The 13,718-nt window shown below is 48.5% G+C and overlaps 1 protein-coding gene across 7 annotated transcripts in view; it reads right to left on the bottom strand.

Moving 5' to 3' along the window:
- The window catches only part of PARD3B (par-3 family cell polarity regulator beta), a 2,197,040-nt gene that overhangs the window by 1,253,849 nt on the left and 929,473 nt on the right, over positions 1 to 13,718 (bottom strand). The window lies entirely within an intron of this gene.

The following is a 13,718-nucleotide window of genomic DNA, read 5'->3' as shown; positions in this document are numbered from 1 at the left end:
AAGGGTAGAGAAAGATGTTATGGCAACAGGGGAGTTACTTCCTAGTGTGTGTTGATTGATATAATGTACAGTAATATTCCTAAGGCTGGTTTAGGTCTAGGTTCTCCTAGAGGCTCTGCCTCAAAGCTGTCCCTGGGAATGGGGGGGGGGGGGTGTCTGTCCACTAGGGAATCCATTACCAGCATAGGGATATAGTTTGCACTACACAGGAAAACATATAGTCAATAAGTGGGATGAGCCCACCAGTTGGGAGGGGTTAGATTAGTTTATAGGGGAAATACTTCCTAGTTTATGGTCAGATAGAGTCAGAGTGGAGGAGAGTGAGGAGTTTAGATCAGTCAGAGGAAGAGTTAGATTATGACGGTGCCAACGGGTTCTAAGGAAACAGAAGTAGCAGAAGCAGAAGGGTTATTTCAGTGCAAGTCTCCTAACAGTACAAAGACACAACCCAAGCTACATGTGGACTCCGGCACACTCTTGGGTCTAGGAATTGTGTCGTATCTCTGTCTCCCTGGTGAGGAAGATGTCAGCTGGGTCACAGTGAAAGGAAAGGATGGTGGGCATCTGGGAAACTTATGTGAGGTAGGAAGCTCTGTACCCCCTTGTAAGACTCATGCTGGTGTGGTAGATGGAGGCAGGTATATCTCGCCCAGGTGTTTGTCCTATGTGAATTAGGCCACTCAGTATCTTCAGGGTGCTAATGGGTTAATGATTGCAGGAATAAAAGATGACCAGCTGGGTGTTTCCTGTGTCTGCCTGGGGCACACAGATTGCCTGCCTGTGTGAGACAAACGTGAGTGAAGAGCTCTGCTCAAGATCTGTATGATGTTAGCTGGGTGGGAGAAGCCCCCCAGTTGTTGAGATAGCAACGTATTTGTTTAGTTAGTGCCGGACAGGCTAGGATTTATTTTTATGTTTTGTTTTTTGTGTTGCTTTCACGTTAATAAATCTGACCTGAGGTCAGCCTGCTCAGAAACCTGCTGTACGCCTCAGATTCAATGCACAAACCACGTGTCCTTTGACCCCAGCAAAGGCGATCCCAGAGTGTTTTGTCACATTGTGGTGGAGAATGCGGGCATACCGTGGCACAGGCGACAGCATGGAAGACGTGGTGAAAGCCTTACTACAGTCCACTGCCGTACAGCAGCAGGCCACTGCCGCACAGCACGAAGCTAATCGCTTGATGGCCGCACAGCTGAAGGAGTTACTGGACATGACGGTTGCAGACCGCCAACTTCTCCAACAGGTGGCACAGCGCCTGGTGAGCATGCCTGACGCTGACCCGGAAGCAGAGTCCAGAAGGATCCATGTGAGTCGATACTGGCAAAAGCTGACTGCAGAAGATGACGTCGAGGCATACCTGACAACGTTTGAGCGGACGGCATTGAGAGAGAAGTGGCCGAAGGCACGATGGGCCGATTTGATTGCCCCGTTTCTCTCCGGCGAGGCCCAAAAAGCTTACCATGATTTGGACCCGGAGGTCGCTCAGGACTTTGAGAAACTGAAAGCTGAGATCCTGGCCCGGCTGGGTGTGACGACGGCTGTCCGTGCACAGAGGGTACATCAGTTGACATACCAGCAAGATAAACCAGCGCGGTCTCAGATGTTCGACCTGATCTACCTGACAAAGAAATGGCTGCAACCCGAGGTACTGACAATACCCGAAATAATCCAGCGGGTTGTCCTGGACAAGTACCTGAGAGTACTACCCCCAGCGCTGAAAAGGTGGGTAAGCCAAGGAAATCCCACGACAGCGGATCAACTTGTGGAGTTGGTCGAGCGTTATTCCGTGGCAGAAGGACTTCCCGACGACACCGCCAAACCCCGGTCTGTGCCTCCTCCTCGTGGAACCGGTAAGACTGTTCCAGGGACCACGGGTGAAGGAAAATCGCTTAAAACTGTGGGGGAGGAGCCCGGGACTGCTCGCACTCCGAGACCAAGAGTATTGGACGGTGGTCTCAGTAGGGGACCTGTTAGGTGTTTCCGCTGCCATGAGAAGGGTCATGTTTCTGCGAACTGTCCTGTTACCGCTGAACCCATGCAGTGCGACGTTATAGACTCTAGAAAACGCATGTCTTTGGTTACACAGCTAGTGAGTGTGAATGCGGGTCAAAATGATACAGTGAAACACCTGTGTGAATTATCTGTTGATGGGAAAAATGTTGTGGCATTACTAGACTCTGGAAGTGTGGTGACTCTTGTGAAAGCTAGTCTAGTGGCACTTCCGTCTGGTCCGTCTGACAAGTTTTCTGTGACGTGTGTGCATGGTGACACCCGCTCGTACTTAACAGCGGTCATATGGGTTTCTACTCCCTATGGGTCAGTGCAGCACAAAGTGGGACTCGTTCCCGCATTGTTACATGATGTAATCCTGGGCAGGGATTTTCCCTATTTCTGGCAGTTGTGGGAGAATCAGTTGCTCCTTCACGGTAGCTGTACCCGTGAATCTTCTCCCATGCCATCTGGAGGTCCCGAGTCCCTAGAGGAGACCCCACAGGAAGATGTTGCTGGGGAGGTTAGTGAATCTAACCTTCAGTACCCCTTCTCCGTCATGGCGGGGGAAACAGAGGAAACTGAGGAACTTCAGCGAGAGGCGGAGGCAGACAGCCATCCGGCACCCTGCCTGCCAGATTTGGGAGTCCAGGTGGATGACTTCCACAGCGAGCAAATGAAAGATCCTACCCTGACTCCGGCTAGGAAAAATGTAAAAATGATAGATGGGGTACCCGTAGAACCTGACACTAGGCTAGCGTACCCGTATATGGTTCTTGAAAATGATTTGCTCTACCAGGTAGAAAAAAAAGGGGAAGACACAGTGCAACGGTTAGTGGTACCCAAACCTTATCGGCGGAAGGTACTGGATTTGGCCCACGGACATATAATGGGGGGACATCTGGGGGTACAGAAAACCACAGAAAGGATATTGCATTGTTTTGTGTGGCCTGGAATACATTGTGATGTGCGTAACTATTGTGAGTCCTGTCCAGAGTGCCAAATCGCGGCCCCTAAATCTCAGTTCCGTAGCCCTTTGGTACCCCTTCCTATCATCGGGGTCCCTTTTGAGAGAATTGGGATGGATTTGGTTGGGCCCCTTCCCCGATCCGCACGTGGGCACCAACATATCCTCATCATCGTGGACTATGCCACTCGTTACCCGGAAGCCGTCCCTTTGCGTAACACAGCTACCAAGACGATCGCCAAGGAATTGGTACAAGTGTTTAGTCGGGTGGGAATTCCAAAACAGATACTCACCGACCAGGGGACTCCCTTTATGTCGAGGGTAATGAAGGAGCTCTGCAGGCTCTTACAAATAGACCCGTTGCGTACGTCTGTCTATCACCCTCAAACAGATGGCCTGGTTGAGCGCTTCAACAAAACCTTAAAACAGATGCTCCGGAAGGCGATAGACAAAGATGGGAAGAACTGGGATTACTTGTTACCCTATTTGCTGTTTGCCATTAGGGAAGTTCCCCAGTCTTCCACAGGGTTTTCGCCTTTCGAACTGTTGTACGCCCGTCGTCCCCGGGGACTGTTGGACGTCGCAAAAGAAACCTGGGAAGGTCAAGTCACTCCCTTTAAAACGGTGATCGACCATGTAACACAAATGCAGGATCGTATTGCCGCTGTCATGCCCATTGTTAGGGACCATATGTTACAGGCCCAGGGAGCCCAGAGGCAAAGTTATGATAGAGGCGCTAAGGTCCGTACATTTGCACCCGGCGATAGGGTGTTGGTCCTAATCCCTACGGTGGATAGTAAATTCCTGGCGAAATGGCAGGGCCCATTTGAGGTCCGAGAAAGAGTTGGTGAAGTGAACTATAAAGTGTACCAGCCGGGTAAGAGAAAACCGGAACAGATTTATCATGTGAATCTGATAAAATCCTGGAAAGACAGCTCTGCCCTAACGGCGGATCTGCCCCGTCCGGTTTGTTCACCTACTGTACCAGAGGTGCAGGTTGCTGAGACTCTCTCAGAACGACAAAAATCTGAGGTTAAGCAATTTTTGTTACAGAACCTCCGAAAAACCTGGCCGGACTAAGTTGGTGAAACATGAGATTGTCACAGAGCCTGGCGTCACTGTTCATGTGAAGCCCTACCGGATTCCGGAAGCCCGCCGTGAAGCCGTCTCCCGGGAAGTGATGGCAATGTTGGACTTAGGAGTCATTGAGGAGTCACACAGCGCCTGGTCCAGTCCAATTGTGTTGATACCTAAACCGGATGGCTCCATCCGGTTTTGTAATGGACTTTAGGAAACTGAATGCAGTTTCTAAATTTGATGCGTACCCTATGCCCCGGGTCGATGAGTTGATCGACCGGCTTGGTAAAGCCCGATACATTACGACCCTGGATTTAACAAAGGGGTACTGGCAGATTCCTCTGGCCGAGGCGGCCAGAGAGAAGACGGCATTTGCTACACCGGAAGGTCTGTTCCAGTATGTCTATATGCCGTTTGGACTTCACGGAGCTCCCGCAACGTTCCAGAGATTGATGGATCGAGTCTTGAGGCCTCACAGACAGTACGCTTCTGCCTACCTGGATGACATCGTAAGTTACAGCATGGACTGGGAAACTCATCTCCAGAAGGTACAAGCGGTGATTGATGACCTGCGAGATGCAGGTTTAACGGCAAACCCCAAGAAATGCCACATCGGGCTTGAAGAAGCCCGATACTTGGGCTACGTGATTGGCCGAGGAGTGGTTAAACCCCAGATCGACAAAATACAGGCAATTCAGGGCTGGCCACAACCAGTGAACAAGAAACAAGTGCAGGCTTTCCTGGGGATTGTCGGCTATTATCGCCGGTTCATACCCAATTTTGCAGCCATGGCTACTCCCTTGACGGATCTTACCAAGGGGAAGGGTTCCGTCATGGTAAAATGGACCTCAGCTGCTGAAGAGGCCTTCCACAGCCTGAAACGGGCTTTGTGCTCTCAGCCCGTACTAGTGACTCCTGATTTCAGCAGCGAGTTTGTGGTACAAACTGATGCCTCTGATACTGGTGTCGGAGCTGTACTTTCCCAGGTGAGGGACGGAGTCGAACACCCGGTCCTCTATCTCAGTCGGAAACTGAATGTACATGAGCAGAGATATGCGGTGGTTGAAAAAGAGTGCCTAGCCATTAAATGGGCTCTCGACTCCCTCAAGTATTACCTGGCTGGTAGGAAGTTTAGGCTGGTCACCGACCATGCCCCTCTCAAGTGGATGCACCTCCACAAGGACCGTAATAGTTGGGTAACCCGGTGGTTCCTTGCCCTGCAGGCTTACTCTTTTACGGTGGAGCACCGACCTGGGGTGCAGATGGGGAACGCCGATGCCCTATCCCGAGTGCACTGTTTCAAAAGTGTTCTTGCTCGACCGGAGTGGTCTGAGCAAGGGGGGGGGGATATGTAAGACTCATGCTGGTGTGGTAGATGGAGGCAGGTATATCTCGCCCAGGTGTTTGTCCTATGTGAATTAGGCCACTCAGTATCTTCAGGGTGCTAATGGGTTAATGATAGCAGGAATAAAAGATGACCAGCTGGGTGTTTCCTGTGTCTGCCTGGGACACACAGATTGCCTGCCTGTGTGAGACAAACGTGAGTGAAGAGCTCTGCTCAAAGATCTGTGTGATGTTAGCTGGGTGGGAGAAGCCCCCCAGTTGTTGAGATAGCAACATATTTGTTTAGTTAGTGCCGGACAGGCTAGGATTTATTTTTATGTTTTGTTTTTTGTGTTGCTTTCACGTTAATAAATCTGACCTGAGGTCAGCCTGCTCAGAAACCTGCTGTACGCCTCAGATTCAATGCACAAACCACGTGTCCTTTGACCCCAGCAAAGGCGATCCCAGAGTGTTTTGTCACACCCTACACAGACACCTTTATATATTAACTAATTTTCACCCACTAGGGCTTTCCAGGTGATGCTGGACACAACAGATCCCCAGCCAGCATCAAAACAATAAAAGAACAAACAAGGACAAAGCAACAGCGAATTAAGCAAAAAAGCTATGCTCACTAGAGTTGAGCGACCTTGACCTTTTTAGAGTCGAGCCGGGTTTCGCGAAACCCGACTATCTCAAAAGTCGGGTCGAGTGAAATCGGCCGATTATGACGTAAAGTCGGGATCGACCGAAACACGAAACCCAATGCAAGTCAATGGGGCAGCATAGTCGGCAGTGAGTGGGGGCCAGGAAAACACCTAGAGTGCCCATTTTAATGTCAAAACCATCCATTCTTCTTAATGAAGCTTGTCAAGCGTAATTTACCTTATAATAATTGGAAGGCATTTGAAATTGGGGGTCATTTGGCTAAAGTTGTGTGGGGTAGGGCTGGTTCAAGTAATTAGTGGGCCCAGGAAATCTGGACCACGTCACGGCAGTGGAGCAGGGAGAGGTAAGTATTTCAACTTTGCAAGTGCTGTGATCCTGAGCAAGCAGGGGGGGCCCACTTGTTGGCATTGGCACTGGCACAGGGCCCCTCAAAGTACAGCGGTGTGTTTGCACGGTGGGGGCGCCTCCCACCGGCAGCAACACTTTTGCGTACTATGAGAGGCCCTGTGCCAGTGACGTCGCCAACTAGTATTCCTCCCCCCACCTGATGAAGGAACCTGCACTTTCATCTGCACCTTCCTCTTTGTCCCCGTGTAAGGTGGTATGGTATGCGGGAAGAGCAACCTGACTTTCAGCAGGGTCACAATGTTGTTGTGTAGCATGCACGGGGAATGTTGCGTTATGGGTCAATGTACCAGCAGACTCCTCTATCACTGGCTGGGCAATGGGCACGATGAAGTGGAAACACAGATATAGGCCCAAAGAATAAAGTGGGCTAAATGCAGTTCAAAATTGGTAACACAGGAATAACCAGGGGGCATTGCAGTGGAGGACAACTGGAATGAGAGGCTGACACAGAGAGTAGGGCCAAATCAGTAAGTAGTCGAAATGCAGTTCAAAATTGGCAACCGTAGTAAACAGGCGGCACAGCTTTGTTCAGTGGAGGAGAACAGCAAGGAGTGGCAGACACCGATAGTAGGCCCCAACCCAACTAGTAGGCCAAATGCAGTCTAACATTAACAACTACTTAACGAGAGCCTGAAAATGGAATTTCAGGACAGGAAACCAGGAGAACAGCAAGGAGTGGCAGACACCGATAGTAGGCCCCAAACCAACTAGTACGCCAAATGCAGTTGTTCCATTTAACCACAATTTAATGAGAGCCGGAATATCGAAGCTCAGGAAAGGCAACCTGGGGAACACCTTGGAGTGTAACACACCCTCTCTCTACACCCCATACCCAATTTGAAGGCCTAATGCAGCGTAGTTTCCAAGAACTACTAAACGAGAGCCGGAAGATCGAAGCTCAGGAAAGGCAACCTGGGGAACACCTTGGAGTGTAACACACCCTCTCTCTACACCCCATACCCAATTTGAAGGCCTAATGCAGTGTAGTTTCCAAGAACTACTAAACGAGAGCCGGAAGATCGAAGCTCAGGAAAGGCAACCTGGGTAACACCTTGGAGTGGAACACACCATCTCTCTACACCCCATACCCAATTTGAAGGCCTAATGCAGCGTAGTTTCCAACAACTACTAAACGAGAGCCGGAAGATCGAAGCTCAGGAAAGGCAACCTGGGGAACACCTTGGAGTGTAACACAACGTCTCTCTACACCACGGAAGGGCTGATTCTTAGGAAGGAAGGCTGTTGGAAATAAGCATTGCGCGTCCGAGGGTGATTATATTCTTATTAGGTATATACTCACCCTCGGACGCGCCCTGCTTCTTTATTTGGAATGAATGTTTATTTGCAATGTGGTGTTGACTTTCTCTATTATTTTGGTAATTAATGATTTTATTATTTTCATTGTTTTGCATCTTCTCGGCAATAATATAAAGAAGACGCGACAGGACAACACTCGGTGGATGCCATATTTGTGTTTTCAATTTAAAAAACCTTTCAGTTAACTACTTGCAGGAGAAAGTAATTGTAGCTGGTGGCCATTTTTAGTACTGTACCAGATTTTAGTTGTGCGTTTGTTTTTAATGTTAAAATGTCTGCATTTGATATCTCACCAGTATTTTCTTTTTTATAAGCAAAATACTTTTTTTTTATTTTATGATGTTGGTTCAAGGGGTACACGGGCAGCAGTAGACAGGTCAGTGGAGGCCTAGTGGAAGGAGGGACCGCAGACAGGCTTCGAAGCCCTAACATAATAAATTGGGCTGCCTGTAGGCAATTTAAAAATGGTTCCAGGGGAACACGGGCAGCAGTAGACAGGTCAGTGGAGGCCTAGAGGAAGGAGGGACCGCAGATGCGCCAATGTTTCCCCCATACCAAATTTGTAGGCCTAATGCAGTGTAGTTTCCAACAACTACTAAACGAGAGCCGGAATATCGAAGCTCAGGAAAGGCAACCTGGGGAACACCTTGGAGTGTAACACACCCTCTCTCTACACCCCATACCCAATTTGAAGGCCTAATGCAGTGTAGTTTCCAAGAACTACTAAACGAGAGCCGGAAGATCGAAGCTCAGGAAAGGCAACCTGGGGAACACCTTGGAGTGTAACACACCCTCTCTCTACACCCCATACCCAATTTGAAGGCCTAATGCAGCGTAGTTTCCAACAACTACTAAACGAGAGCCGGAAGATCGAAGCTCAGGAAAGGCAACCTGGGGAACACCTTGGAGTGTAACACAACGTCTCTCTACACCACGGAAGGGCTGATTCTTAGGAAGGAAGGCTGTTGGAAATAAGCATTGCACGTCCGAGGGTGATTATATTCTTATTAGGTATATACTCACCCTCGGACGCGCCCTGCTTCTTTATTTGGAATGAATGTTTATTTGCAATGTGGTGTTGACTTTCTCTATTATTTTGGTAATTAATGATTTTATTATTTTCATTGTTTTGCATCTTCTCGGCAATAATATAAAGAAGACGCGACAGGACAACACTCGGTGGATGCCATATCTGTGTTTTCAATTTAAAAAACCTTTCAGTTAACTACTTGCAGGAGAAAGTAATTGTAGCTGGTGGCCATTTTTAGTACTGTACCAGATTTTAGTTGTGCGTTTGTTTTTAATGTTAAAATGTCTGCATTTGATATCTCACCAGTATTTTCTTTTTTATAAGCAAAATACTTTTTTTTTATTTTATGATGTTGGTTCAAGGGGTACACGGGCAGCAGTAGACAGGTCAGTGGAGGCCTAGTGGAAGGAGGGACCGCAGACAGGCTTCGAAGCCCTAACATAATAAATTGGGCTGCCTGTAGGCAATTTAAAAATGGTTCCAGGGGAACACGGGCAGCAGTAGACAGGTCAGTGGAGGCCTAGAGGAAGGAGGGACCGCAGATGCGCCAATGTTTCCCCCATACCAAATTTGTAGGCCTAATGCAGTGTAGTTTCCAACAACTACTAAACGAGAGCCGGAATATCGAAGCTCAGGAAAGGCAACCTGGGGAACACCTTGGAGTGTAACACACCCTCTCTCTACACCCCATACCCAATTTGAAGGCCTAATGCAGTGTAGTTTCCAAGAACTACTAAACGAGAGCCGGAAGATCGAAGCTCAGGAAAGGCAACCTGGGGAACACCTTGGAGTGTAACACACCCTCTCTCTACACCCCATACCCAATTTGAAGGCCTAATGCAGCGTAGTTTCCAACAACTACTAAACGAGAGCCGGAAGATCGAAGCTCAGGAAAGGCAGCCTGGGGAACACCTTGGAGTGTAACACACCCTCTCTCTACACCCGATACCCAATTTGAAGGCCTAATGCAGCGTAGTTTCCAACAACTACTAAACGAGAGCCGGAAGATCGAAGCTCAGGAAAGGCAACCTGGGGAACACCTTGGAGTGTAACACAACGTCTCTCTACACCACGGAAGGGCTGATTCTTAGGAAGGAAGGCTGTTGGAAATAAGCATTGCACGTCGGAGGGTGATTATATTCTTATTAGGTATATACTCACCCTCGGACGCGCCCTGCTTCTTTATTTGGAATGAATGTTTATTTGCAATGTGGTGTTGACTTTCTCTATTATTTTGGTAATTAATGATTTTATTATTTTCATTGTTTTGCATCTTCTCGGCAATAATATAAAGAAGACGCGACAGGAAAACACTCGGTGGAAGCCATATCTGTGTTTTCAATTTAAAAAACCTTTCAGTTAACTACTTGCAGGAGAAAGTAATTGTAGCTGGTGGCCATTTTTAGTACTGTACCAGATTTTAGTTGTGTGTTTGTTTTTAATGTTAAAATGTCTGCATTTGATATCTCTCCAGTATTTTCTTTTTTATAAGCAAAATACTTATTTTTATATTTTCTGATGTTGGTTCCAGGGGTACACGGGCAGCAGTGGTGTGGTCAGTGGAGGCCTAGTGGAAGGAGTGACCGCAGACAGGCATCGAAGGCCTAAAATAATAAGACATGGCTGTAGGCAATTTTAAATTGGTTCCAGGGGTACACGGGCAGCAGTGCCCTGGTCAGTGTAGTAGTAGTTGAAAGAATGGACCGCAGACAGGCATCGAAGGCCTAAAATAAAAAAATTGGGCTGGCTGTAGGCAATTTTAAATTGGTTCCAGGGGTACACGGGCAGCAGTGGTGTGGTCAGTAGAGGCCTAGTGGAAGGAGTGACCGCAGACAGGCATCGAAGGCCTAAAATAATAACACATGGCTGTAGGCAATTTTAAATTGGTTCCAGGGGTACACGGGCAGCAGTGGTGTGGTCAGTGGAGGCCTAGTGGAAGGAGTGACCGCAGACAGGCATCGAAGGCCTAAAATAAAAAAATTGGGCTGGCTGTAGGCAATTTTAAATTGATTCCAGGGGTACACGGGCAGCAGTGGTGTGGTCAGTGGAGGCCTAGTGGAAGGAGTGACCGCAGACAGGCATCGAAGGCCTAAAATAATAACACATGGCTGTAGGCAATTTTAAATTGGTTCCAGGGGTACACGGGCAGCAGTGGTGTGGTCAGTGGAGGCCTAGTGGAAGGAGTGACCGCAGACAGGCATCGAAGGCCTAAAATAATAAGACATGGCTGTAGGCAATTTTAAATTGGTTCCAGGGGTACACGGGCAGCAGTGCCCTGGTCAGTGTAGTAGTAGTTGAAAGAATGGACCGCAGACAGGCATCGAAGGCCTAAAATAAAAAAATTGGGCTGGCTGTAGGCAATTTTAAATTGGTTCCAGGGGTACACGGGCAGCAGTGGTGTGGTCAGTAGAGGCCTAGTGGAAGGAGTGACCGCAGACAGGCATCGAAGGCCTAAAATAATAACACATGGCTGTAGGCAATTTTAAATTGGTTCCAGGGGTACACGGGCAGCAGTGCCCTGGTCAGTGTAGTAGTAGTTGAAAGAATGGACCGCAGACAGGCATCGAAGGCCTAAAATAAAAAAATTGGGCTGGCTGTAGGCAATTTTAAATTGGTTCCAGGGGTACACGGGCAGCAGTGGTGTGGTCAGTGGAGGCCTAGTGGAAGGAGTGACCGCAGACAGGCATCGAAGGCCTAAAATAATAACACATGGCTGTAGGCAATTTTAAATTGGTTCCAGGGGTACACGGGCAGCAGTGGTGTGGTCAGTGGAGGCCTAGTGGAAGGAGTGACCGCAGACAGGCATCGAAGGCCTAAAATAAAAAAATTGGGCTGGCTGTAGGTAATTTTAAATTGGTTCCAGGGGTACACGGGCAGCAGTGGTGTGGTCAGTGGAGGCCTAGTGGAAGGAGTGACCGCAGACAGGCATCGAAGGCCTAAAATAATAAGACATGGCTGTAGGCAATTTTAAATTGGTTCCAGGGGTACACGGGCAGCAGTGCCCTGGTCAGTGTAGTAGTAGTTGAAAGAATGGACCGCAGACAGGCATCGAAGGCCTAAAATAAAAAAATTGGGCTGGCTGTAGGCAATTTTAAATTGGTTCCAGGGGTACACGGGCAGCAGTGGTGTGGTCAGTAGAGGCCTAGTGGAAGGAGTGACCGCAGACAGGCATCGAAGGCCTAAAATAATAACACATGGCTGTAGGCAATTTTAAATTGGTTCCAGGGGTACACGGGCAGCAGTGCCCTGGTCAGTGTAGTAGTAGTTGAAAGAATGGACCGCAGACAGGCATCGAAGGCCTAAAATAAAAAAATTGGGCTGGCTGTAGGCAATTTTAAATTGGTTCCAGGGGTACACGGGCAGCAGTGGTGTGGTCAGTGGAGGCCTAGTGGAAGGAGTGACCGCAGACAGGCATCAAAGGCCTAAAATAATAACACATGGCTGTAGGCAATTTTAAATTGGTTCCAGGGGTACACGGGCAGCAGTGGTGTGGTCAGTGGAGGCCTAGTGGAAGGAGTGACTGCAGACAGGCATCGAAGGCCTAAAATAATAAGACATGGCTGTAGGCAATATTAAATTGGTTCCAGGGGTACACGGGCAGCAGTGGTGTGGTCAGTGGAGGCCTAGTGGAATGAGTGACCACAGACAGGCATCAAAGGCCTAACATAACAAAAATGTCAATACAATGGTATTGTCAATGGCAGGCATTGAAGGATGTCAGCGCATAGACTAAACATTGGTGGAGCTGTGAGATAATTTTGCAAGTGGTAGAGCACTGTTTGAGCTGGGGTGGGGGGAAACTGTCTTGTGGCCGGCGGTACAGGCCCAGGGCCCCTCATATTACAACGGTGTGTCTGACATTGGGTGCGCACCACCACCGCCAGAGACACTTTATTGTACTAGGAGGGACCCAGTGGCAGTGCCGTCGACCAAAAGCGGGCTCACCCACCTCTTCAGACAAACTGCACTCTCACGGGTGCTGTCGCCAAGTGTCGATACCACGGCCCCGTGTGCGGAGTTTGGCCATTTAGTGAGGTGTAAACATGTCGTATGCTGGACAATCAGGTGCTGAAAATTACGAGATTGGAAAAGGCATTCAGAATAGTCCACAGGCAAGACCTTTTCATAGGAAAGCTAGGTGTCAGCCGGGCAAGGTGGGGCAAAAGATTTTGAAATCCAGTTGTGGTTCATTTTAATGAAGGTTAGATCATCTACATTTTGGGTAGCCAGACGAGTCCTTTTTTCTGTTAGTATTGAACCTGCAGCACTGAATACTCTTTCTGATAGGACACTAGCTGCCGGGCAAGCAAGCTCCTGCAATGCATATTCTGCCAATTCTGGCCAGGTGTCTAATTTTGATGCCCAGTAATGAAATGGGAATGACGGTTGAGGGAGAACATTGATAAGGGATGAAAAATAGTTTGTAACCATACTGGACAAATGTTGTCTCCTGTCACTTTGAATTGATGCTGCAGTACCTGTCCTGTCTGCGGTCATAGCAAAATCACTCCACAACCTGGTCAGAAAACCCCTCTGGCCAACACCACTTCTGATTTCTGCCCCTCTAACTCCTCTGGTCTGCTGGCCCCTGCAGCTCGTGTGAGAACAATCACGGGCGCTGTGTGCAGGGAATGCCAGAAGCAAACGGTCAACAAGAGTTGATTGTTTGGTTGCTAATATTAGTTCCAAGTTCTCATGTGGCATTATATTTTGCAATTTGCCTTTATAGCGAGGATCAAGGAGGCAGGCCAACCAGTAATCGTCATCATTCATCATTTTAGTTATGCGTGTGTCCCTTTTGAGGATACGTAAGGCATAATCCGCCATGTGGGCCAAAGTTCCAGTTCTCAAATCTGCGGTTGTGCTTGGTTGAGGGGCAGTTTCAGGCAAATCAACGTCACTTGTGTCCCTCAAAAAACCAGAACCCGGCCTTGC

Source organism: Ranitomeya imitator, chromosome 7, assembly GCF_032444005.1.
Source record: "Ranitomeya imitator isolate aRanImi1 chromosome 7, aRanImi1.pri, whole genome shotgun sequence".
In the NCBI taxonomy this organism is placed as follows: domain Eukaryota; kingdom Metazoa; phylum Chordata; class Amphibia; order Anura; family Dendrobatidae; genus Ranitomeya; species Ranitomeya imitator.
Note: the sequence above shows the minus strand (reverse complement) of the source record. Positions and strands in the feature narration are given on the sequence as shown.